General features: G+C 38.7%; 2 long non-coding RNA genes across 3 annotated transcripts in view; one reads left to right on the forward strand and one right to left on the reverse strand.

Moving 5' to 3' along the window:
• LOC148758965 (uncharacterized) overlaps positions 1-18,291 on the forward strand; it is a 31,808-nt gene extending 13,517 nt beyond the window's left edge. The window contains exons 3-4 of the long non-coding RNA XR_016020503.1: positions 4,693-4,858; positions 18,191-18,291. This is a non-coding gene — a long non-coding RNA (uncharacterized LOC148758965). The remainder of the gene's footprint in view (positions 1-4,692; positions 4,859-18,190) is intronic.
• LOC141571505 (uncharacterized) overlaps positions 17,419-27,927 on the reverse strand; it is a 33,985-nt gene continuing 23,476 nt past the window's right edge. Inside the window, exons 1-3 of one of the 2 annotated variants that reach the window (XR_012496250.2) lie at positions 23,719-27,164; positions 19,539-19,667; positions 17,419-19,301 (exon numbers count right to left, since the gene is read on the reverse strand). This is a non-coding gene — a long non-coding RNA (uncharacterized LOC141571505). Of the gene's footprint in view, positions 19,302-19,538; positions 19,668-23,718; positions 27,165-27,927 lie in introns of those variants that run through there. The other variant, XR_016020502.1, reaches the window with a different exon arrangement.

Below are 27,927 nucleotides of genomic sequence, written 5' to 3' on the forward strand. Positions count from 1 at the left end.
TTCTGGTGCACAGTCCTTCATCATCATTAAGCAGTATACTCTTTTAATGTAGTATCAAACTTTTATTCAGGAAAGTTTTCTTAACTTATAGCTTGTCTACTATTTGTTTCATTGCATCGGTTTTCTTTTGCAGAGTCTCTTGCTATATATTTGTTGGATTGTCTTTGCCTAACTTCAGTAATTGTCACTTTGCTCAAATCTTTTTTTCCCTCTGTCACTCTGTCTCTCTTTTGACTTTTAAAAATTTCAGAGGATTAAAATTTGACATTTTATTTGTGTCAAGTTATTATTTTCTCCTCTTTGTAACCCCCATTTAGTCCAGTCCAGTCTTCAGGGACATCTGTTCTCTATTCCTTCACATTCTGTCAACACGTATTTTTTTCACACCAATTATTTTTTTTTGTAACTATGTAAATAAACAATTTTCTCTTTATTTTAGCTGTCACTCTACCTGAATTTCACACTATCTTCTGCTTCCCTTTTTTTGAAACCCTCTACCCTCTGGACTTCGGCACTACCCTCTATCGACCCTCCTACATTTCTAACCATTTTTTCTCAGTCTCTGTCCTGGGCACTACCATCTCCATTAACCACGCAGTTTTGGGAGTTACACTCACGGCTCAAAGTTCTGATTACTTACCATGCCTTATGTGAGTTCAGGTTTCCCCATGTCTTTCTCAAACATGTACAGATTTTCAACTGTACGTGTCCTGCCAGGGCCCTCTTCCAAGCTCTAGAAACTGACCCCTCCGTATCATACTTACCACCCACTTTCTGGTGCAGATTTTATCATCAGGCCTTCTAAGTGCTCTTTCCACTTCTGTTCCATGCACCCTCAAATTAATTTTCCACATGGGCACCAGACAAGTTGATTTAAAATACAAATCTACCCACGTTGCTGTTCTTTCTAAAAATCCTCCTATTCCTCTCCATTGTCTTAATAGTAGAATATGTTACACAGCACAAAGGCCACCCGCCTCTACAGTTTGATCTCTTACCATTTTCAGCCTCACATGTTATACCGTGAAGTGCTAGGCTGCTTCTCATTTCCTGTACACAGCATGCTTTTTCACACCTAGCGTATTTCTCAAGCTCTTCCTCCTGTCTGCTGTGCTCCAGTCCTTCCTCTTTATCTTGCTAATATCTTATACTTAACATGGAGCACAGACATGATCTCTTCCAGGAAGCAGTCTGGACACCCAGCCCAGGTCAGTGATCTTCCTCAGTGCTATCACCACACCCTATGGTTTCCTCTATGGTTGCAGTTAGGACACTCTATGGAATTTGTTACTTGAACAGTGTTTCCCCCTGGGTTGTGTAACCTCACCAAGAGCTGCTTTGTGAATCTAAAGCCTATTATGGTGTCTGATCCACACCATGTGCTCAATAGTGTTTATGAAACTATACTATCAGAAGCAATGTGTTGTTGCGTAACACGAGGCGTGTATATCTCTATGAACATGAGAGATATAAGAAAACTAAGGATCAGTAAGTACAACCCTCTTGTTTTACAGAGGAAGAATCAGAGTACACGATAAATTCTGGACCAGAACCAGAGTATCTTGGTTCTTAGTCTGGTAATATTTCTAAGAATTTCATTCTGGGTATGATGGGAAGTTATAAAAATATTTCCCCCCTCACGCTATTTACTTTTAAAATTTCAGCCAGACTCTGCTCCAGCCTCACAGTAAACATCACGGTGCTCCCTTGATTTGATTGTGTTCTTTAAATTACGTTCACTGATTTTAGGTATGACATTCCATTCTGTGTTGTAACTTTTCCTGAAACTATTGTCTTGATCTGTGACCCAAGCCATAAGGTGTTGGCCTTGTTTCAGGTAACGTCCTGTTTAGCAAAGTACAGTGGTTTCTGCATCCTATGCCTCTTACAAATAGGAAAGAAATGGTGCCACACCTCATATTTATGCTGTTTTTCTAGGAAAGACACAGAAGCCCAACAGTAACTTTCTGTTTTTCTTGTTTTGAGGAATCAACTATAATCATGGGTTGACCTGGATTAGAATTTAGGGATTAGAGTAGCTAGTTAGAGAAAAAAAAAAAAAAAAAATCCTAAGAAAATAAATAAATAAATAAATACAAATGTTCTTTCTACTAAGTATGATAAACATGGAATTTCAGCTTTGAACTGATTGTTAGCAAACTGTGTAATTAATAGCACTTTTGAAGGATTTTTGAAAATCCACCAGAGGAAATGATAATTCTGAATAACTGTGGGTTCTTCTGAGCTCTGTGCTATAGCAGACCAGCTGTGACTAAGGTAACTGTAGTTCATTAACTTCTCAAAAAAAAAAAAAAATACCCCTGGTGAGTTATGACTTAACTTTATATCCTCAAGTTTTATTAAGTTTTGGATATCATAAATGGTTATATATAAAAAAAAAACTTCCACCATCTACTACCAAATGGCTATGGCATTGCATATCTTTTATATACAGAAGCTCACAGTAAATACTTTGCAGAATTTGAGCTGAAGGGATAATATATACAAAGGATGCCAAAACTGTATAAACATTTTAAGAGAAGAAAACTGTATTAAAATTGTAACACTCAATATATACCAATAACAGAAGATGAATACAAGTCACGTTTGACTTCTGGAATTACAAGAGGTGCTCAAAGTGCTTCCATCAGCATCCAGAGACTTCTGATTATGGTGAACTACTGCTTGGGCAATGTTAATCAATGTGATTTTTTGGACATCCCTGGTATACTTCTCTGATAAACTGATAGGTCACGTTTATAAATTTAATGCAATTCAAACAATATGTACATCCTCTTATTTTGGAGTTGCTGGTTTCAAGCAATAGAAACCAAATCTGAGTCACTAAGCTAATGGCATATATTGGAAGGTGATAGTGGGCGTGCCCAGACTCTATCAGAGGCAGAAACCAACGTATATTTATAGACTTAGAAACAATAGGACAGCAATGGTGTCACAGCCATCACAGTCTGATCAGAACACAGCCTGTGAGAGAAATATATTCTAATATTTGTTTTAGATTTTTGACATCCACTCAAATTTCAGACCTCCAAGAGAGAGTGTTTCATTGGCTGAGTTTAGGCCCTACACCTGCCACAGCATAGCAGGGCAGGGAGATTTGGCCCCTCAGGCTTCCATAGTGAAATGTGGGCACATAGATTTACCTTCCACTATGACAGCACACAAAGAGGGACAGGTGATTCTCCAAAAGTAAACTGGGGGCTATTTGAGAAGGAAGAGTGGTTATTGAGCTGTCAAAATATGACAAATATCCTCTGTCCCCAACTCTCTCCTAGCTGCTGGCAAGAGAGAAAGGCAACAAAGAGTTCTTGGCCTCAGAGAGCTTGCAGTCTTAAAGGAGTTAAAAGAAAATCAAGGGGGAACAAAACCTCAAATGCAGGGAGCGTTATCAAAAGAGAAGTAGAGAGTGCCAGAGAAGGGTTCTAACCCAGCCAGTGAGAACCGCCTTGTTTATCTCTTCATACTGACTTGCAAGAGGCTGGAAGAGAAATGGTCTGTCGTGTGGTACATGTCACTGCGATTCCGGGTACTGTCCTTCCCTTCTTCTTCTAGTTTCTCATTTTCCATTTTAACTACCTTTTGTCTGTGTGCACACAATGTATAGTCACATGACTTAGGGTAGAAACAAATAATCAGAGCTGCCATTTATTAAATACCCACTTCTCACCAGGCCCTAGAGACACAATATGATTCTAAGGAAAATGTTATTATTCATACCTTTTAGGCTCAAGACAATTTTGTGAGTTGCTCAGAGATAATGTCACAGGCTAGATTCTAACATATTTATATGAATCAAAAAACCAAATCCTTAAGTGGGAGAACCTCATATTATAAAATAATAGATGCAGAAATACATAGAAAATATTTTCTGATGCTTATTACAGATATTGGAAAACCCTAAAAGAATGCCAGCAAAGGATCCGGGTAAAGAACAAGCGTATTCGAGGTTATGATAACACAATTGTTACTTTTGAGACATTTTTTTTTTTCTAATAGCTACACCTGGGATTTAAAAGCATGGGCTAGAATTACAAGACTGAGACCCCAAGTCCACCATCACTGTTTTTCCTCTTTGTGGCCATAGGGAAGTCACTTGAATATTAGGTTCTCATCTATAACACAAAATAGCTTACAATTTAAATAAGAGGGAACATGTGAAATTATTTTGTTAACTTCGGATTTTAGAAACGTACTTAAAAAAAAAAAAAAGAAAGAAACGTACTTATGTTTACTATGTAATTGTGCTACAGGGAGTAATAACATGTAGTATACATCTTCCCAGTGTTTTGTCCTTTTTTTCACAGTTTAGAACTGTGATTGTTTATTTCCGTGACTTAGCAAAAAGATAAAATAATTCTCTTTGAAATATAGGAATCATTTCACAGCTTCACTTCAGTGCAACTGGGGTTTTCTCTCCAGGCTGTGAAGTTTTGCACCATTTCTTCTGTAATTCACTGCTGACTTGGACAGCAGGCCTATTTTTCAGTGGGAGTTAACAAGAGCCTTTCGGAGAGAAGCATTTAGTGGAAAGGGAATCACGTCTCTCACATTTACTCTCCCTGGTAATCGTTTCAGTTAGCCTTGTCTCAACTGTTCTGGAGGGCTTCCGGGTGCTCTGGGACTATTTCCATTCTCACTTTTGGAAAGATGATTTGAATTCTCTGTTTTCAGAGTTGTAGTCACCGTGGGATTTCTCTGTGGGGACAGAACCTTAGTGAGAAGGAGTTCAGTGAATTATTATGCTCGCACAAATGGATTCACGGTGCTATAAAGCTATAGGCCATCTCGAGAACGAGCAGGAGAGGAAAGGGTCTGTTGACCAAGAAATCCGTCCTGAGTAAGTATCAGGAATCAGTCTCTATCTACCTGTCTACCTCTCCGTCTATGTCTATCTCTCTCAGTATGTCTTCCTCCCTCCCTCTCTCCCTTCTTGCATGTTTCCCTCTCTTCACCCCCTTGTCAGTTATAGGTATGTTAGTTTTGAGACCTGTCCAAACTTACTCAAGATTTTGGGGATTGACTCAGGTTTCCCATCATTTTCCAGGGCCTCCAATCACACCATGCTTCCGGCAGGCATTTGTCCTTGGTCCTCCATACGGAGGTACCAAACAGAAAGCCAAGTACCTCAGCCCTCCCTAGGCACTGAAATTATGTCCGTCTCTGCTGAGAACCACCCATCAGGGACTCGGGAGGGATGGTGGCTCTTATAATGATGAAAGAGAAAGGTTTGGTGAATAACTACATGGGTTCAATCTCAGTTCCACTACTTACCAGACTTTGACTGAGACAGTTAATTTCTGGGAGCCTCAATTTCCTTATCTTTAAATGGGAGGAAGTAAGAATAATTTTGTGGGGGTTTGTGAGCATAAAAATAAAGACTGTAAATTGGATGGTTAATAGACAGATAAGGTGGGGAGGAGATTTGAAGTTACTTCCTAAACTAGCAGGCACTGCTGCCTCCATCTCTGTCCAGGGACAGAGTTATCTTTTCACAAAATACTTTTTGTGACTTTCTCTCCTTCACACTTTGCTCCAAGTGTTGACAATGAATTCTTCAACCCTGGTATGAGACAGTCACAGTTGACAGCTGGCAATTTCTTTAGTTCCCAGGAGAAGCTGCTCATGTACTTGTGTATAAATAAGGAGTTCTCTCTTGATTTTGGGGGGCACACATCAGCAGAACAGACCAGCCTGTGTCTTCGTGTTGTGTTTCAACACCACATGGACAGATTAGCCAGCTCACATATTAACGCTGCAAATTGTACCAAGAATCTAATGAATTCTTAATAAAAGGACATGATCTCTCGACAGTTCTTTTGAATTCCTGCTATGTGACTATTGCTCAGATAATTTCTTCCATCTTGAAGGGTGTTCTACAAATATTAGATAATTCATGAGTCACTTTTAGAAATAATAATAATGTTAAAGGGAAAACCTTTCCTTCCTTCTTTTCTTCCTTCCTTCCTTCCTTCCTTCCTTCCTTCCTTCCTTCCTTCCTTCCTTCCTTCCTTCCTTTCCCTCCTTCCCTCATTCTTTCTATTTCTCTCCCTCTTCCTCTCTTTCCCTCCCTTCAGAATAATCTAACCTCAAGGCTTGAGAAAGATATGGGTTGTCAGCAGTAAGAAAGAGGGAAATGCTGCCTCAGCCACAGTGAATAATGGATGAAAAGCCATTGTAGTCAGTCTAGTTAGGATACAGTGGATGCTTATTTAAAATATGGGTTTTATTATTTTGAAAATTCAGATGATATTAAAAGCTGCTGTCACTTGTATAAGAAAAATGAGCAATAATTAGATGAAATTGCTTGTAGTGACAATTGAAAAACAGATTATGCAACTTTGAAGGAAAATCTAAGTAGGCTGATGCAAGTAAAAATGACTAGAGTTACAAATACCAAGCTTACCCTAAAAACAAACAAACAAAAGAACCTTGACACTGCCTCTAAGGTCAGTTTCAGAATTCACTTAGTAGACAATTTGTCATCAAAGGATGCGTCATGATGTCCTGTGCTATTGATATGGCCATATCTATTGTAGATGGGGAGGGGGAAAGTTAGGCAGCTTGTATCTATCAAGGACAGCTTAAAACGTAAACTTTAGTTTGCTGAAAAGAAACACTTGAGGATTGGTTGGTTCTAAAACTAAACTGTTGGACAAATGCATGGATATCAAAGAATTGCTCATTGTATTTCATTTTAATGATGTAATTTGCAAAACAGATTAATCTTTAAATTATTTGAGGGCAAAATAATCAGTGAAGAAATTTAACTTTTAACAAGATGTGTGAGTTTTTTCACGTTGGGGAAAACCCAGAATAAACAAAATTATGTTTTATGCATGGCCAGAAAACACAGCATTCTTTAAGAGCCCGTCCCATCTGGGAGTGAGAGATTGACTCTTCGAGTTTCAGGGTTCCATGGGCTATTATAAACAGTACATTTTGTTTAGAAAATACCATCTCCACTAATTTATAATGAAATAGGAACTGAGTTTGACAACAAGCTCTACTGGTTTAGCTGAGGAAAGCTACTTGTGAGGTTTTCTGAATTCAGTATTGAATTTTTTGAAATAATAAAATGATTAAAAGTGATGAAATACATTAATTCGTTTTTAATTTTAGTAATAAGGCACGTTCATAAAAGTGACTTACTGTTGTTGTTTTTCTTACTGGTTTCTTCAATGTCAAACGCTTTTTATCAATAATTTCGAAGCAAAACGGTCAGTGATTTTGCTGCACATAGAGAAAGCTGCTATAAAAACGATACCTGCAAGTTGGATGGAGGGACTTTATTATGAGTGTTCTGAGTGTAAAATTTAGATCATTTACATGGAATTCGAATTAAAGAGTTAATGATAAACATAGAAGTGATTTAGTGAAACACTCTCACTCAACATGTTTTTTAGTAAATGTTTTCTTGTAGTAAAGTATCTCATGGATTAAAACAAAAATGAGCACAGCTGTGTCATAACAGATTTGATGTTCAATAAAAAGATACACTAATTGAAATTTCCATCTAAGGAATGTAAAAACATTGTATCATTACCCATCTTTGGCAGCACTCAGAACTTCACTTTTCACTAATTACTGGGGCAGTGCAAATAAAATGTTGCCATTATATTTACACATATATGTGAGTTTGAGTTTTGAATGGTTGGGAGAATAGAAAAAAATTAAGAGAAATTGCCTAATTATACATCTGGTACGTGTTTCCTGCTCTCTGTCTAATTCAGTGTCTTCTACCTGTTAATTCACAAAATGTGTTAAACTTTATTTCATTCCAAATGGTCAGCTCAAAACATTTTTTTTCACATTGAAGAAAATACTCCATATGCATAGTAAAGAGCTTGTAAAGTTATATGCAAAACGGTTAGTTTTGGAGGGAGGGATTATGAAAACTTCAATTTTTCTACATTATAGACTTCTATATTTAAAGTTTTGGACCAGAGTATATCAAATTTATGGGGAAATTTTTAAGTTTAAAACACAAGTTGGAAGAATGTTTGAAATTCAGGTGAATTTTAAAGTAAAGCATGAATAATAAAGCATAGTAGCAAAGATACTGCAAGTTTAAACAAGGTTATTATAGGATGTTTCCTCAGGCTCTGGTATTATTTGTTCTGTGAGTACATTCTGTTTTTGAGGGAACTTTATTGCATATTTTGACAATACTTCAATATTTCACACTGAGTTTAATCGAAAATGCATTAAAGTTGTATATGCCATATTGCAGGGGGGAAAGTGCACAATTTGTATCAGCACAAAATCTCAGTTGACTTTCTTAAATCCCTCTGTATTTCCTTTTTACATTTTCTGATGCTCACTGAGTCCATATTCAACCAACATCACTCCTGAAATCCTGTTCAGGGCTACTTGTTCTCATTTGAGCCATGGCTGTGGTCATTCTCCAGATGTCTTACCTTTTTAGTCTATCCTATTTTTTTTCTAGTGGTATCTATCTCTAACTGAAAAGCCTTCCATTGTTCAGAGATATGAGGAAGGACGTGACCTTGCCTCAGCTGTCCCTTAGACGTAATTCAAAGGGAAGTTCCATAAAACCTTCACACATAAGCAATCAATCACTAAGTAAATGGATTGTCCTACATTTAATTTAATATCTAATAAATATTCATCTGCCACAGTGCTATGTTCTATGGGGGAGAAAATAAATGGGATACACATTAATTCACTTGCATCAAAGACAGCTATTTGTCCCCCTTTCTTTCTTTAGTAATAGAACCTGCATATTTTATTGGGACATATGGCCATCTGGAATGAATACTACATTTTCCAGCCTCCTTTAGGTTGGGATATGTCTGTAGGACTAAGTTATGGCCAATATGATGTAAGGGGAAGTGATATTTCTATTTTCTGCTGGCTCTAATGTGGCTGGAATATCCATTTTGGGTGAAGAGGTGACCCAGGCAATGTCAGTCACATGGCAGAGCTATAAGACTAAACGATTAGGGTTTCTAACACAAAGGAGAACCACTTTATACCTAGAGAAATAAATTCTTTTATTGAAACCAAAGTTATTTTTTGGTTCACAATCACCCATCGCCATGCTTAATCCTTATTTAAATAGCTATCAAAATAATTCATATAAGATTTGTTAGAAAAAAACATCTCATTTAAAACACTGGGACACAAGAATTTTTGGTGCTTTTCTTGCACCAACATCTTAAATGAAAACATTTGCTAAAGCAGAGTTTTTAATTTTGTGTTATTTTGCCAATATTTTTCCTTCGATGAACAATTTTAACTACAACTCAAACTTCAGTGCTGTTTAATCCTCAATCTATTTCTATTCCATCATCTAGATAGTGGTTTCTTTTAAAATATTTCTCTGTGCTTCAGTGAGTTTTATCCTTCAGCACCACACAATTTTAATGGTCAATGGTCACAATTTTAATGGAGAACACAAATGAGGTCAAGCAGAATGAGGTCCCGTCCCTAACTTACTATATGATTATATTAGTCAATTTACCTTCTATCTCTTGTATTTGAAACAACTACTCTATGATAGAATTTTTATAAACATTGAATGTGATGTTTAATGTTTATAGAATTCTGCAAAATGCATAGCTTTTTCTGTTTTACCAAAGCAGGCTGTGCAGTATGGTGCAGTTCTGAGGGTTGTGTATTCCAAATATTTTATCCTTATGCTCCAACATTTATTAAAAATATCTGAAAGCTTTTGATACATTGATACATATATAGTATAAATGTCACCTACAAAGCAAAATATTTTGACAAACACTTGTGGATATATCAACATTGAAAGGCATAGAATGTTGCAATTATTCTAGAAACTACCTCTGTGTTTCTTCTCTATGCTATTCCCTGCTCCTGTCCATATGAAATTGCTACTGTGAATTTTGTGTTTCTCATCCTCAGGTTACCTTTACTTTTCAAATAGTTTTATTTTATATATATATATATATATATATATATATATATATATATATATATATATATATATAATTATAATTATATATATATTATATATATAAGAAAACTATATATAAAGAATAAAAAATAAAACTATATATATAAAGAATATATTGTTTAGTGTTGGTTATTTTGAACTTTCTACAAGTGGAATCGTGTTTTTCTGTTTGTTTTTGTTTGTTTGTTTGTTTGTTTGTTTGAGCATTATGTTTCTAACATTTGTCCATACTGTGTGTGACTGCTTGGTAAAATCCCAAAAGTAACTATATAAATTCTAAATTGTAGTGGGTAGGATGCAAGAAATAACACATGAAAATAATAAATAATGTCTAAAAGGAGACACACGAGATATAGAATCAGTAAGACAACAGAAATGAGAGCCAAATTTTGAAGTAAGTCCCAATATATCAATCCCTGTACATTCAAATGAGTTACGCTGGCCAGTGAAAAGAAATCGCTGGATGAGGTTTAAAACAGAAACAAGTCTAGGTATATACTGTGTTAGGAGACACGCGTCCATGTCCAGGGCTTGCTACTAACCTGGGCTCCTGTTAGTTCATGTGGAGGAAAGTGGCTCAACGCAGGGGGCCCTGCTGGTGGTTGGAGACGTGGACTGTGAAAGTCCTACCCTCCTGGCTTCATCACTGGTCCCCTTGTTAGCATGTCACTCAAGCTTCCTGCTCTGGTTCCAGCTTGTAAGTGGTTTTTCTTTGGTTGGTTGGTGGTTTCTTTTTTAACCTTTGGAGATTTCTCTTTCTCTCTACGGAGGCCAGTGGTGCACTAAAAAGTAAGTTTTTCTGAATTGCCTCCACGTCTAGTGTTATTTGACTGTGAGAGCTCTTCAGATTATTAAACTCAACATACTGAAAATTTTCATTCAGTATCATTGCCAAAGGTTTAATGTGAACCAGATATTTTGTTGGACAATAAAGTTAAGGGAGGAATGATTATAACCTCAAGTTCCCCAGAAGTGGAACAGAAGCTTCATGAGGACAGGATCTTTGCTCCGTTCAATGCCTGGGGTGTGGCAAGGGCTCAGTAAGGACTCCGGACACTGGGTGATGCCTTTGGAGGAGCCCTGCGTTAAGCAGTAATTTCAACTGCCCGGTTTCTGAATGGCAATTCTGAGAAAGGAAATGAAATCACTTCTTACCAATTGAATCACACTTACACTTGGATAAGGCCCTGTGAAGGGAAAGGAGAAAATCCTCAGGGAGCTTCCTTCGGCAGGGATGTGTACCAGCCAAACTTATGACCTCATTTGAAGAAAGTTTCACCACCTGGGTCTCACACAGCTCATTCATCCCATCCCGTCTCTAACGTCCAGACTCCATAAAATGCTCCTGGTCAGCCCTTTAAGGTTTTCAAACATGCAAACGCAGACCTCCTTGCTATGCAATGCCGACGGGAGCCAGTTAGAGGAGAATAAGGTTTCCTGGCTTTCAAAATGTGCTTCTAGTCTCAGTTGTCTAATGCCCACAGGTAAATTCAAAAGTGTGTCCTTTGCAAGTAAGTCCCTGGTTTGTGGGCCATATATGGAACAGGGGAGAAGGGAGGTATTTCTCAGGCCATTCCATAAGGGCTTAAATGATATGGGGCAAGAGAACGCTATGTTTTTTTAAGTGATGAAACTAGGAGGCAAGTGGGCCTCTTTACTAGGTGATAAAATAGAAAGGTACTCATCCATAAAATAGAAATAGCTGAAGACGGCTGCTTCTGACATTTCATTTCTGTTTCTGCAGATAAATGTTTGTTACCACGAAATCACCAAAGAAGAGGTGGACCTGGCATTTTAAGATTTGGAGAGTAATTTAACTCAGTCACAGATACCTCAGATATACCTTTCTTTGCACACTTCTTCCTCAGGCCAGAATCTACCCCTGCCCTTCAGTGGGTGGAAACAGAACTGAACAACCAGTAATGAAATATCCTCATCCCTCCAGAAATGGATTTTTTTCCTCAAGACAGAATCTACCTGCCAGCTCCCAAATGTGGAGGTCAATAAGGAAATTATCTGATAATTGCTTGGAAATTGTGCAGAAACAGTGGGGCTGATGAATCTAGCATTAGATTCTGTACAAAGTCACACCCTCATGATCTTCGCTAACCTACACCTTTGCACCGGCCCCCACCGGAGGCAGGCTCTGTTTGGCTCCTCGCCACGAGGCTCTCCCTCCCCACGCTTTCCCTAATCCCACACCATTTTCAACCAAAACAATGTATCCGTTCCAGCCTCACAATCTAATATGTAACTCCAAGTCCACATCACATACATGACCACAGACCTGGTAAGTGGGCTGCTACCTTTTTCAAGACTTACCTTGTACCAGGTGTGGTGAGGGCCCAGTGTTGCTTTCCTGGGCCCAAGTTTTGTTTGTTTGCTTTCTTTTGTTTTTTAACCTACCTCCTATTCTAGTTTACAGTACAGCCTGCATTATCCTCGCCAACGCCTCCCCAAACCACGGATTTGATCCCTGGAGTTGAAATGCTAGTTAATTCCGAAGCTGGGACTGGGCAGCCTGCAGATGGGGCGCTCTGGGGCTTGCCGTGTGTCTGAATATCACCGCCACGTGGTTTCTCTCTTTTCTCCACCTGACTTCTGAGTCTGACTGTGTCCCTGAATCTTTACCAGCAGCATCTGGAGATACATTGCACGTGGATGAGTTTCAGCAGTAACTACTCCACACTGGACTGAACCAGCATCCCCTTTACCACCCAATTCCACAGGCAATTCTAGATAAAAAGCTCGTATCCTTCGTATCTCCTCTCGCTCCTACTGCAATTCCCTGCTTAATGGCCCCTAGATGTAAAACTCAGAGTAGAGATGCCTATTCCGATTTCATTGGGTTTAAATGAGCTTTATTTCCATTTCCGTTCTGTTTCAGTATTGTTTCTATTGCTAAAAGCAATAGTTGACTAAAATTTCAACAAATGTTATATCTCCTTTGATCACAATAGTAAGATTTTACATTTTGAAAAATACATATAAAACTACTTATTTTCGGGTAAATATTTACTGAATGCCATTTTAGCATTCTGAATGAGCCTCTGTCCTTAACCTGAATTTTTTTCTTACCGTAGTTATGTTCTGCACAACAGGTATTTTTAATCCAAAGAATTTTACTTCACAGAAAATTCTCAAAAATACATGGGGCAGAAGTGATTTTATGTAGTTTGGATTCTCTCATCAAAATGAGATATTGATATGAACTTTCTGCTCTAGTGATTTTTAAGACACTGAATGGAGAACATGAGTTTTGATGATAAACAGAAAGGAAATTGATTTTTGCCCAAGAGCTCTGCAATGTGGTTATTAGGAATAAATTAAACACCTAAGGAAATGTGTTCCCAGCCTCCATCTGCTCATCCTCATTAGGAATGTAATGTCCGAGTTAGGAATAATGTCAGAATTACGTAGAGGATTGTCGAAGTGAAAGCTGCATGGGCTTTCACTCAATTCCCATTTCCTTCACATGTACTCCTTGCCAGGCACTGCTATGTACTGACAGGAAGGCAGGACCAGCAAGGAAAGGTCTTGAAGGAAGAGAAACATAGCTTTGGGTGCAGAGAGGGCCTCCACTACAGCTGCTTTCACCATTCCCACTCTCCTGTGAGATTTCCCTCCTCCCAAGCATGGGAGTTGTTGTTACCCCCTAAGGTTCACCTTCACTCAGGGGACATTTCTGTTAATGACTGAGGGGAGAATAAACAAAATACCAAAAACAGAGAACAAAGACTAATAAAGAAAAGGAAGAGAGGAAGGAAGAAGGAAGAGAGAGGGAGGGAGCGAGGGAGGGAGGGAAGAAAAGAAGGAAGGATCTTATGAATATCTTTCAAGTACTGAGTATCATTTTACATTGATTGTTGCTGATATGAAAAATGCTAATGAATTTCTATTCTTAATCTTTTATTCAGAAAACTAGCTGAAGATTCTTATTAAGTATAATATTTTGTCTGGGGAATCTTGAATTTTCTGTGTAGAAAATAATATCTGGCAAAAGCAATTTTGTCTCTTTCTTTCAAACCCTTGTTCTCATTTCTCTCCCACACAATCAATGGTTATGACTTCTCAAATCTTATTGAATAATCACAGTATGTGTGGGCATATATTTTTTACAACTTTAATTGAAATGCTTCTAAACTTTTTTCACTAACTATAATTTTTCTATGCATTTTCGCTGCAGACCCTTTACCTGTGAAAGAAATGTCCTTCTATTTTTGTACAAATGCCTGCATTTTAAAATATAAATTATTTATACAATAATTCTTCTATATATTCTATATATACTGAGATAAGCATACATTCTTTTTAAAAAAAGTATTCTGGTACTGGGTAATCTTTGCATTTCTGTGATATATTTAGTCTTTCTGTTAACATATACACTTTTTATACCGATGTGTTTATGAATAATTGGTCAATCATTTTCCTTTTTCCTATTGCCTTGTCAGGTGTTGATAGTAAGTTTATATAAAATACTTCCCTAGTCTCAAGAATGGGAAAAGTGCATAAGTGAAATTATTCCTGAAGACTCAATAACATTGCCTTGTAAATAATATGGGCCTCATTGTTTTTGAGCAAGAGATATTTTACTATTGTTTTCAATTTGTTAAGTGTTTTGATCTGTATCATCTACCTCTTCTTAAGTTATCACGAATAACTTAAAATGTTTAAGAAAATTCTTAATTTTGTCACTTATTTTTAATAACTTTTAATCTCAAATTTTGTTAGCTTATAGACTTCTTTTTAATTCTTAATATTGTTTATCATTATCGTCTCTTTTTTTTATAAATCAATTTTGACAGACCATTAATTATGTCCTTTTTAGTTTTTTAAAGACCCAGCATTTTTGGTTTTGTAAATCACTTTTATATTTTCTCTGTTAACTTTCTGCTTTTATCTTTACTAATTTCGATCTTTTATTTCCTATTTATTCCGACATTTTTGCTTTCATTTCTCATTTCTATAATCTTGGAATCTTTTTAATATATTACTTTGCAAATTTTTTGGATATTATGCATTTGTTGTTATATTTCCATTACTTCGTTGGTATGCTTTAAAATTTCAACATATAAGCATATGAGGAAAGTTTTCAGCCATTATTTCTTCAAATAGGTTCTCAATCCCTTGCTTTCTCTTTTCTCCTTCTAGTACTCCTATGATGTGAATGTTGCTACACTTGATGTTGTCCCAGAGGTCTCTTAAACTATCCTCATATGTTTTTGGATTCTTTCTTTTTGTTTTTCCAAATGGGTGTTTTCTGCTACCTTGTCTTTCAAACTGCTAATTTGATACTCTGCTTCATCTAGTCTGCTGGTGATTCCTTCTAGTGTATTCCTCATTTCAGTTACTGTATTCTTCACTTCTGACTTTGTTTTTAATGGTTTCAATGTCCCTTTTAATGCTTGCTGTCTCTTTGTCGAAGTTCTAATTTCTTTGAGCATCCTTCTATACATTGTTTTGAACTCTGTATCTGTTAGGTTGCTTGCCTCCATTTTGTTTAGTTCTGTTTCGGGAGTTTTCTCCTTTTCTTTCATTTGGGACGTATTTCTTTGCTACTCAGAAGTCTCTGAGCCGACTGAGGCCAGCTGCTGTCCACCTGGGTCCTGCACACTCTGATAGTTTTTCAAGAAAGAGTACAATGTGTGTGGGGCTGGCTGCTCTGGGAGAAAGTGCCTCAGGTGGTGGGTGAGTTGGTTGGGGCGGGGTCTCAGGGAGTCAGCCAGGTGGAGCAGCAGAGTTCACGAGGCCAATCAGATTCAGATTTGGCCTGTGTGGGAGGGCTCAACACAGGCAATATGGTGCCTACCTGCCAGTTGCATAGAAGGACGCCACACAGGGAAAATGGCAACTGTCCTCCAGCCTTAGCTCTGAAGCCACACACCTCAGTCAGCTTCTCGTATGCTTCTGAAGCTCTCCAAATCACTGTCATTCCACTGGAGCCCCCAGGTGAGTGCCTGCGAGTGAGAGAGTCTGTGTGCGGGCTGTTTAAGAAGATGCCTGGGTTTCCTGCAGCCTTCCATCCTACCCAGATGGTCAGAATCCCCCTTTTTTCACATCCAGATGTTGTGTGGATTCCTCTTTCCGGAACCAGTATTCTGGGCTGGGGAAGCTGGTATGAGGCTGGGGTCTCTCACTTCTCGGGGGGGAACTTCCATGGCCAAGATATTCCTCCTGATTCTCAACCGCCACACTGAGGTTTGGGGCCCATTCTGCGTCTCCTCCCTTCCTATGAGTCTCAACATGGCTTCTTCTTGATATCCCTAGTTATAAAACTTCTGTTCTTCCAGATTTCAGATGGTTCTCCAGGTTGATTGTTCTATAATTTAGTTGTAATTTTAACGTGCTCATGGAAGGATGCAGGCACAGTGTTTATCTACTCTGCCATCTTGGATCACTGGCTCCTTTCTTAAGCAGCACTGTTGAAATTTGCCTCACCTCTTCCATACTCATCCAGCAGATATAAATTGCACTGTCCCACAAGTCAGATATGAAGCTTCAGGACTTTCATTTTACTATAATTCAAATTAGTTCATGAGTCCCATTTTCACAACTGGTAGAAAATCTAAACCTGCCAAATCAATATAAGCCAGACACCTGTTAAATTTTGTCAGTGCAAGATTTGAATTTATTGCTTCCTCACAAAAGAATAAATTTTTGACCCTACTTCACATAACTCAAAATGGATCATAGACCTAAATTTAAAAGCTAAAACAATAGATTGCCTACAATAAAATACAGGAGTAAATCTTTGTGACCTTGGCTTAGCCAATATTTTCTTAGATAGGACACTAAAATCACAAGAAGCAAAAGAAAAACTAGATAAATTGGACTTTATCAAAATTTTAAAAACTTTGTCCTTTAAGGACATAAAAAATGAAAAGAAAACCACAGAATGGGAGAAAATATTTGCAAGTCATATGTTTCACAGGAGACTAGTATCCAGAATATATAATGAACTCCTACAAATTAACAATAAAATGACAAATAACCCAATTCAAAAGTGGACAAAAAATTTGAATAGATGTTTCTCCAAAAAAGATATACAAATGGCCAATACACAAAAACATGCTCAACATTATTATTATTTATTATTTATTATTCATTGGGTAAATATAAATCAAAAGCACAATGAAATATTATTTCAAAAACAGTAGGTTGGCTATAATTTTAAAAAGGCATAATAACAAGTATTAGTTATGATGTGGAGAAATTATAATCCATATTCATTGTTGGTGGGAATGTAAAATGATTCTTTGGAAAAGAATTAGGTGATTCCTCAAGATGTTAAATACAGTGACTAAGTGATTGAGCAATTTCTCTCTCTCTCTCTCTCTCTCTCTCTCTCTCTCTCTCTCTCTCATCTATCTATCTATCTATCTATCTATCTATCTATCTATCTATCTATATATATATATATATATTTATATATATTTATATATCCAAGAGAACAGAAATCATATTTGTACAGAAAACTTGTTCATGGATTTTCATAGAAATATTATTCATAATAACCCCAAAGTGGAAACTACCCAAATGACGATAAAGTATGGTATATCAATATAATAGAATATTATTTGGTGATAAAAAATAAAGTACTAGTACATGGTGCAACATGGATTAATCTTTTAAACATTGTGCTAAGTCAGTCAAGAAAGACCATGTATTATATCATTCCATGTATATAAAATGCCTCAAATATGCAAATCATAAAGACAAAAAGTAGCTTAGGTGTTGCTTGGGGCTGTTGGGATGTATCAGAAATGAGAAATGGTTACTACTGTGTTTCCCTGAAAATAAAACCGGGTCTTATATTAAGTTTTTCTTCAAAAGATGCATTAGGGCTTATGTTCAGGGGATGTCATCCTGAAAAATCATGCTAGGGCTTATTTTCCACTTAGGTCTTATTTTTGGGGAAACATGATACTCTAATGGCTGTGAGTTTCTTCTGGGGTGATTAAAATATCCTAAAATCAGATAGTGGTGATGGGTGTATAACTCTGTAAATACACTAAAAAACATTCAACTGTATATTTAAAATAAGTGAATTTTGTGGTATGTGAATTATATCTGAATAATTAGCTATTTCAAAATAGAGAGTTTCTCTAAGATATTGGTTACCTTTATGTGTCACACGCTGTAACTGTCTTGAAACTCATTAGTGAGGAAGTACTTTTGCCTAAGAAACTACCTACACTACCTACAGCCCTTCTTGTTTTCCAGGTGGCTACTAGGATTGAATGTCTTTGTTTTCCTGGAAGGTGTATTTGAGGGCAGTAGCTTTGGATTTCTGACAGATACTGCTATACATTTCAGCTATCAGGTATGACAATCTGATTTTCTTATGGGACAGATAATGACAGATTCACTAAGGGAACTCTTGTGAGTGTCACTGTGAATTCATGTGTAGACAGACCCCCGTCTGCTCAGTCAAGACCAATAGTGGGCACTCATAATGATGGGTAGTGAGCCAAAGTTTCTGAATATCTTTTATGAGAATATATCTATACAGGTATTTGTACTTGTAGGCAATGTGAGTGATGTAAAGTATATATGCGTATATTTATGCAGAAAAAGGGACGACTTGTGGAGGAGCTGGTCTTGCTGTGAATGTATAAATATTGAGAGTACAAATAAATCTTAAGGACCATTTGCAGAAAAATGAAATCATTTACAAATCAGTCAAGTTTTCCTTTTGGTCACATATAACTTGCTCAGGTGCGGGGATAGGTTTATCAATGGATCTAAAATATTTATAGATAGACATTAGTCCAAACCGAGCACTGCTGTTTATGCCGTTTAAAATCAGTGAAATTACCAGTGGAAATGGGTAGTATTTATATTTGTGATGTAAGTGTATGGAATTCACCACCCACACCTGTTGAATATGGAAGGAAGGCCTGCAGTCTGAGTAATCCCACACCTTCTCAATCTACCTGTCAGTGCCCTCCCTGGGAGGTTCTACTCCATTGCGCCTCAAGAGACCTGGAAGGGGGTGGGGGTGTGGAGCTAACAGTGCGTCCTGAGAGCCAGACACGTTCTCCTGTTGAGACCAGAGAGCTCAGGTGCTGTGTATGAAAGCTTTGCAGCTGTTCTGTTCTTTCTTGGAAATTACCTATCTCCTTGTTCCCTCCAGCACGTGAAATCTGCATCAGTTAGTTACTGCTGGTTGTGCTGGTTGTGAGTAGGTCTGCAGTCCATTTTCATGTGGCAGAGAAGGCATTTTTACTTCAGTGCTTTTGAACCCATGTATTTCCAATCAACCCCACTGTGCTGGGGATTTTATGCACGTAGAAAGTAGTAATATGGATTCGTGGACTCGTAGCATGACAACCTAGAATAAAAGGGATGATGGTGAGTAGGAGAGTAGAAAGATGGAAGAAAGGAAGGAAGCAGGGAAGGAAGAGAGGAAGGGAGGGAGGGCGGGGAAGGGAAATGGTATTAAAGTACCAGACTGTTGTTATCTTTTACTTGCAATACATCAATGGCAGCATCAGTGGAAACTCTGCATGAGCTTAGTCCCAACTTATTTCTAGAGGGTGCTCCAAGATAACCCAACATGATAATTAACCTTAAAGATGTCAAGAGACTGGGGAAATGGCAAAGGCTTTCCTGTGAGAGAGTCCTAGGCTGTGCATCTTCCAAGTTCAACGTCCTTTGGGCAAATCCTTTAATGGCCTCTCTGCCTTGGGTTTTTGATCTGTAAGATGGACATAATACTAGTTACCTTGTAGGATTAGAATCAAACTGATAACGCAAGTAAAGCAATTGGAAAAATAAGTGTTCAATCAAGCAAGTAAGTGTTCAATCAGCAACTGTTGTTATTAATGGGAAGCTAGATGTGCTCCTACAGCACAGTAAGGCTGTCTCTCCCCACTTCCAGTTAAAATATGAATGAAGACGGAGAAAGGAAGAAACTGAAAATAACCACAGAGACTATTAAGATGGACTGACAACCTTATGTCACAAATGAGAGACATTTCTACTACCTCTAATGGGTTTTAACCCACATAGAGAAAAACCTACGCAGGCTTCATTTTACGAAAGAAAGGTTACCTAGCGAAAGAAAGACATTTTTACTTCTCCCATAATCTACCCCCAGATTCGAAGACTACACAGTGTTTGTACCAGTCCAAGAGCTGAGCAGCTGCCCGTCTTGCTTTTGGGTGCTGATTCGTGAGGAAGCAACTGTCACTTGCTGTCATTTTCACATCTATAGACAGCAACTCTCAGAATACAACTAGAAGGGGGGTGGGGGTTGCTTCGTCACAGTCCATTCTAGGCTCCACAAGGAAAGCCGTGCATGCAGACTGGAAAGGGCCATCCTGGGAACTGTGCCTGCTGACAATTATAGTCCCGCCCCAACCGAACCCCCTTACCCAGTAACTCAGAGGTCAGTGCACCTGTTACCGGGGGCAGGGAAGGCTATCACCTCCACAGACTAGCACATTGAGCAAATGTCTGCTGAGTATTAGAAGAGGCGGGGTCACATCTGCCAACAGTAGACAGGAGGGAAAGACTCAAAACGTCACCCAGGTGGGCAGGAGAGCGCTGAAGACAGTTCATTCACCTTGTTTGTTGACAAACACTGAGGGTGACAGCCAGCTGAATCACTGGCTGGGAGCAAATAAAGAGGGAGAATAAAGTCTAGGAGAAAAGTGCTGCCATGCAGGGAAAAGAAAGACATCTGGAAAATTCTGACAAAGGCATATGTCTGAATGTGATTTAATTCAGAATCCAAGAGAAAATATTAGAAAACTGTTTGCCATCTTCAATAAAGAATAAAGGGAAATAGGGTTTATGAAATCACATGCAGGAGACAATAGGTTATCAGACAACATATGGGAAGGCAGGGGCTCTTGTTCTGCTTTTATTGCCAGCACTTAGCACAATGCCAGGCACAGACTAGTCACAACATAAATAGAAGTGCCACTCAGCAAATGGTAACTGCATTTATACCCGGGCAGTAAAATTACCAGCGATACTCATTTTCTTCCTATTGTTTGACCGCACTTTCTAAAATCTCTACAATAAACATGACATGCTATTGGACTAAGGAGAAAAAGGCATGTGAATTACGTGACGTCCACACTCCTGCTATCCACTGCTAACACAGTTGCTGGAGAGCCTCCCAGGAAAATAACTCTGACAGTGCTAAGATTAGGGTGCCAATATATCATCAAGCACATCTGATAAACTGGGCAGGAATAACGCAGTGGAATGAAATTTCAAGAAAGAATGTGGATCCTTATAGAGAGAATCTACCTCCAGAGATGAAGAAATTTGCCAAAATGAGCTGGGCTTGGTAAGAGGCTTACTATAATAATCTGGAGGATAAAACTGCCCCTCTTATTCCTGTGGTTCTTTGTTCCGTGTAGTCCTCCTTAACTAGAATTAAGTGTTTTGTTTCGTTTCTTTCTGCACTCCCAAAGTAATTAATGTGTCCCTCTTTTAGAGCCTTATATTGGATTTGTTCTAGAGTTTGTTTTGTACACACCTGTCTTCCTGCACAGTCAAAGGTGCTCCGTAAAATAAGGGTCATGCTTCATCATCCTCAGGTCTCCCCCATCCTCACTCAATTATTAGTGAAAGTTCAGACAATTCAATTGAATTATAAGAAAGTGTGTTGTGCACCGTCAAATAAGACCTGAGGCGATCAACCGATATCAAAATCAACGGCCTTCCAGTGATCACCGGAGTGGAAGCTAAGCTGTGCTGAAGATGGAAACAAACAGAAGCTCAGGGTTTATGGGTCACTGAAGCATCAGAGAACCTCGGGGAGCAACTAGGCTTTACACCCCACCGTGGTTCCCTCATTTTTTACAGAACAAGATTATCTCCTGAAAACAAAGCCCCTCTTTTTGGGCCCACCTGTGCACCTAGATAACGTCATCTTTTTTCCCCTCACTACCCCAGGTTTATGTAGGATACTTAATTTCCCAGACATCTCACACCATTTCAAAACCCACGCCTTTGTACAGTTTGTCAAGAATGTTCACTTCACTATTTTAGGGCTGAACATCAAATGTCATCTGCTCTATAAAACTTTCCCTGACCTCCCTTAATACAGTTGACCTCTCTCACCCCTCTGTACCCTTCCAACTTCCTACTTACAAATCAGATTCAATGAGACCCACAAGGTCTCTGGATTTATGCGTCTGGCTATTACAATGGCTTCCCCCAGCTATACAGAGAACTCTGACATTTCAGAAAGTTGTAGGTAGGCTCACACCTTTCCAGTCATAGGTTCTTCCTATTAGAGGGAGCTCCGATAGTCTAAGTCTCCCAGTCTCTCTACTTTTATTGAATCACTCATCCCCCAGGGAGGAAGTGTGACTTTGCTCAATTGTCAGTTTGGTAGAAGAAACTGGGAATAAGAAGTGAAGTCCCTTGTCTTCCCTTTTCTCCTTGAAAACTTACTACGTTCATTGTGGACACGGTCTGCCCTTCTCCATGCTATAAAATGTAAAGTCCAGGACCCAATGTGAGGAGGTCTAGAGTTTTCCTACAGCTCATTGTCACAGCACACCTAAGCCACATTCTCGAGCATCAGCTTCAGTCCAGTAATGAAAAGAATATTTTGTTGTCAGAAAAGGGTGCCATCTTGCGTTTCCTTAAACTCTAAACAGGGTTGCCCTCCATGGCAGAAACCCACACCCCCAGCTCCCAAATAATTCTTTGACTTGGTTTTACACTAAGCAAAACCTTAGTTTTACTAAGGTTGATACTAGAGCAGCAACCATGAAAGATGGAGACCGAGAGGACCTAAGAGGATTAGCGAGAGGTCGGTTGCTTCTCCAGTTAATCTAGGGGAGATGGCCCCTCCTCAGGATATTTCTTCCTCTGTGGAAACTAGCTCTGAGCATAAAAATACCATCACCACACAGTCTATTTCCAAAACTGTTAAGTGGAGGAAAACATTTTACTTTGCTGAGGTTTTGGGTTTTTTTCCTTACCTAGCCAGCCCTCCATCACAGCTCACAAAAGCCTGCCATATAATTATTGTAGCCTGGCAGGCACTTCACAATTTCCCTGAGCACCTAAGTGGGTTTCCTTCCTCTACCTCTTTCATTTTCAAAAGAGTAATTGGAATGAGTCAGTCTCTCCTGTTGCCTCCCATTTGCCAAATCCTCCTTGAGGAAGACTAAGGCAGGTGCTGTTTAGCACTTATTATGTGTTTGTAGTCGGGCGGCAAGACAAGTTTAGATTTGACATTTCCAGTTTCGATTTTGAATCATTATACTCTTGTTCACTCAATATTGACTTAAGAGTTTCATCAGATCGCACTGATGACCTAAGTCTTTCAACGTCCTTCCCATTTCATGCAGGATTAATTCCCAACTGTTGTCCTACTTTAGTCTAATTTTCTTTTCCCAAGTTATCCCCACAATAATATGAGCTTTCAACTTAATCGGAAGCTTTTGTTGTTGCCAAGATAACTTCCAAATTCTTCCCTCTATACTTTTTCTTACATTGTTGCCCTTTAGGGATGCGATCGCCTTTCTTTCACTTAGCCATGTCCACCCTTCAAAGGCCAGTTCAACTTCTTCTTCCTCCAGGAAGATGTACATCCTACCCTATAAACCCCTATACTTAAAAGAATCACTCACTTATATTTGCAAAACTGCCTCATGGCATTTTGGTTTTACGGGTTACTAATATTATTTCTTACGTAAAACCCTGAAAGTCACACATCTCAGGGAGCTCAAAGAGCTATCAGGGATAGAGAAAAGCAACAGGCAATTACTTACCATGGTGGTAGGTATGTGCTGTTGATAAGGCAAATGCAGGATTCCTCAGAGGGACAGGTAAAGGTATTTACCCAAGGTTAAGGGTAAGGACAGGCTTCCTGCACTGAGCATCAAGGAGCAGGTGGTATTAATCAGATCGCTGAAAGCAGTACTGCATTCCAGACAGAACAGCACGTGCAGAGACCAGGAAGAATGAACAGGTTTGCCAAATTTGGAGATGTGCGAGCAGTAGCAAATGGTCTGGGGTCGGGTACCAGAGGTGGGCATCTAATGGAGCTGGGAGAGCAACCGTGGTGACTCAGGAACCAGACTGTGCATGGCCTTGTGGCCTAAGGTACAGAGGTCAGTGTATGTTACAAGCACTGGGGGCATGATGGAAGAGTTTTTGTTGTGTTACAATTCTCATCATTAGAGACTCTTAGAAAATGCACTTTCAGAGTGATATTTTAGATGAATCCCAGGTAGACACACTGGTTTTTCTGTATTAATCGGGATGTTACGAGAACCCAGACACACAACGAAGAAGCACAGATTGCCTTTAAGCCCTTGGTTATTTCTTGAGGTGAATATTGTCTCCCGCATGGCTTCATTAAGCTCCACAAGGGTTAGAACTGGGCCGGATTGATTTCTGCCTTCTCTCAGCCTACTCCGAATGTGCTGAGCAGAGTAGAGACAGATAAGATAGTAGGCACGCTGTGAATACTGACCTCTGATTCAAATCGCCGCCCTTTATCTGCTTCCTTCTTCCTTTGTAGCCGAGAAAGGGCCCACGTGTCAGATCTACCAGGAGCACATTGGATGCTCCTGAGGGTCTTCCTATCTCATCGCCCCCTGCCCTCGCTACACAGAAAAACACACTCCTGAACTCTGTCTGTCATTGTCCTGCTTGCTTTTATAGTTTGACCACATCAGGATGTATTCATGAACAATATATTCTCGAGGTTTCTAATTTTTGAATCTTATAAAACCAGATTCATATTGTACGCATTCTCCTAAGGCTGGCTTTTCTCAGCCGGTATATTGTTTCAGAGATTCAGCTCATTTCACTGCTCTGTACCAGTAATGAAATGAGCATATCACAATGTGTTTATCCATCGCTCTATCAGTGGACAGCGGGGCTCTCTTTTGGCTATCTCAATGTTGCTGTGAGGAACTGCCTTTTGCATATTTTCTGATGGATTCACCACTAGTTGATTCTGTGGTTAGAATAAAAAGTTATAAGCTTTCAATGTTGACTGATCTTGGTATTGCAAATGAATGTGACAATTGTAGAGATGAGAAGTTGTTTTATTTTTTTTTTACTAGAAAATGAAAACATAGTTGGCATTTTCTTTCTCTATATGATCAAACACTGGGTGGAATTAATAGAATGTCTACATTTCTGTGACCATAGCAATACAATAAGCCAATAGTGCTATTAGACGCCAGCCTGATGGAGCTAAGGTCTTACGTAAGAGCAAATATTGCCTCTGATTATTTGCTTACAGATCTTTATCTTATATTCACTGGGAATTAACGAGAAATGAGACCCTCAGAGGGTTATAACTACCTGACTATAAAGCTTGCAAAGTAACTCCTAACCACAAAGAGTAAGATGAGAACAACGATGGCAAAACATGTAGAAAAATTGCAACTATCCTCTGAAAAGATTAGAAACAGTTGTTCTAGGAAACTGAATTTTCTTAAGCTACAACTCATCATCCTTGTGTTAATTAATTCCCTGTTCTCTGTGCTATGTGTGTTTTTGGTTCATCAAAGAACATTTTGGCTGGCTCTCACCTACAGCTGTCTCACTCAAGCTGCCCTCGCTGGCTCTGATCCAAACACAAGGTGGGGTGCTGGTCTTTCACAGGGATGGGGGGCAGCGCAATCTATCTGAGCCTTGGATTCCTTTAAAATGGGTATTATCACCTCAGGCCTGCCTTCCTTAAAGAGCTGAGAAGGTCAAAGGAGGCCAAGCACACACAGTAGCACTTTGCCATCAGTCACATTCTGGAGAAGTATAATGGATGCCACTGATGATGATGGTGACCACAAACATGATGTTACTCTTGTGCCCAACTCGATAGGACACTGGAAGACATCAGTGGGGGAAGGTACTAGGGTGCAATGTGAATCTTTGAATTTTATGCTGCATCAGATGTGTCAGTCTGTAAGGAATACTGTTACAGATTGAATGTGTCCCTCCAAAATTCTGACATGGAAGTCCTAACCCCCAGGGCCTCAGAATATGAACTTATTTGGAAATAAGGTGATTGCAGGTGTAATTAGTTATGTCAGGATAAGGTCATGCTGGAGTAGGGTGGGCTGTTAATCCAATATGACTGGTGTCCTTACAAAAAGGGAGAACTTGGACACACACACACACACACACACACACTCGGGAAAATGCCATGTGAACATTAAGACAGAGGAGGGGTGATGCTTGTATAAGCCAAGGAATGCCAAAGATTGCCAGGGAACCACCTAAGATGAGGCAAAGGTCCGATTCCCCCTTAACGTCCCTCAGAGGAAACCAACCTTGCCCACACCATGATTTCAGAGTTCTGTTCTCCAGAATCGTGTTATATAAGCCACCCAGATTGCGGGACTTCGTTACAGCAGCCTTACCAAACTAATACACACAGAGCCCGGCTTTCAATATTATATTATTAAGGGAAATTGTTGCAGTATTTGATCAGATTTATAAACGCCTTTCACAGGGACGGAACGGATGGTGAACCCTAATGTCAGGAAGCCCACTGCATAATATTTACACATACAGGATATGCATTGGTGGTTAATAAGCATGAGCATAGTCAACCTCATCAGTATGAAAAGAATTAATATACCGGGGGTGCCAACAAAATGTATACAAGTGGACACTTTGGTGAGCGGTGCTCAAGCAGTAGTTTCACCATCATCAGAAGTATCTGGACGCTGATGGTAACCACTTTGAGCACCTCTTGTAATTGCAGAAGTCAAACGTGACTTGATACTGTTGAATGACAAACACGGAATATATATGTACTGGGGATTCCCAAAGTCTGGAATGTGGATTGCCGGAGGTCCCCAAGGCTCTTTTAAGGAATCCGTGAAGTTAAAACTACTTTCATAATAATGCTAGCATATTATTTGACATTTCACTCTCCTTCTTTCATGAACGTACAGTGGAATTTTCCAGAGGATATAGGACACATAACAATTATCTGGAAAAGCTGGTAAAATGTTCCTTCTTTTTCTAATTTCATACCTGTATGAAGCTGGATTATCTTCATATATTTCAGCCAAAACAATATATCACAACAGGTTGAACGCAGAAGCAGATGAGAACATCCAGCTGTTTTCAATTAAGTCAGACATTACAAAAATTTGTAAAACAATGATATTTTTAACAAAATGTTTGTGTTGGAAAAATATTGTTATTTTACTAAAATATGTCATTATGTTAAGTAACGTAATGAGTTTAGTATTGAAATTTTAAACCAATAGATATTTAATTTGTTTCTCAAGCTTAATATCCAATAATAAATATCAATCACAAAACACACAAACAAAATTCTTTGGACTATTCAAGAATTTTAAAGATGTAAAATGGTTCTGAGATCAAAGGATGTGAGAACTCCTGTCTAGGAAATACTATTTCAACCATAGAAAAAAGAGCTGGAAGGAATTTGTTGAATTGTTGGGACTATGCTGAATTGCTAAGCATGCTTATCTATGCGTGTTGAGTTTAAGGATCATTGTTATTTTAGCATCTCTAGTTTTCTGTGTTTCCAAAATTTTTCACTTTATCATGCGTTTCTTTATATCAGATGAAAGGTAATTTTTTTTTTAATTTGCACTTTCTGTTCTTTATCTTAAAAAAAATTACTCTGCCCTTAAGCTATCATTTAGACCTAAAATTGTAAAGTATCTCTTAATTATACTTACATAGAGTCTCAGCTCATAAAATGCTGCCAGATTTAAGGTCTGTAGGCAAATTAAGCACAAGCTACCTGGAGGTGGAATTTATAAATGCAATTTGCACCGCACCGGCAGTTTTCAGAGAAATGGCCCTTGGAACACCAGTGAGGAGAGGTTGTATCCTCTGGGGGATATTCACGCCAGGGCTGAGGACAAAGCCCACCTTGCATTTATTAGTTAGCAGATTCTATTGCTGTGGAACCTTATAATAGTTAATGGTCTTAACTCTTCCATTTCAAAATCTCTCTGGTACAGGAAGGCTCC

Source organism: Rhinolophus sinicus, chromosome 2, assembly GCF_057876585.1.
Source record: "Rhinolophus sinicus isolate RSI-liver-muscle chromosome 2, RSI-T2T, whole genome shotgun sequence".
NCBI classification, from domain to species: Eukaryota; Metazoa; Chordata; class Mammalia; order Chiroptera; family Rhinolophidae; genus Rhinolophus; species Rhinolophus sinicus.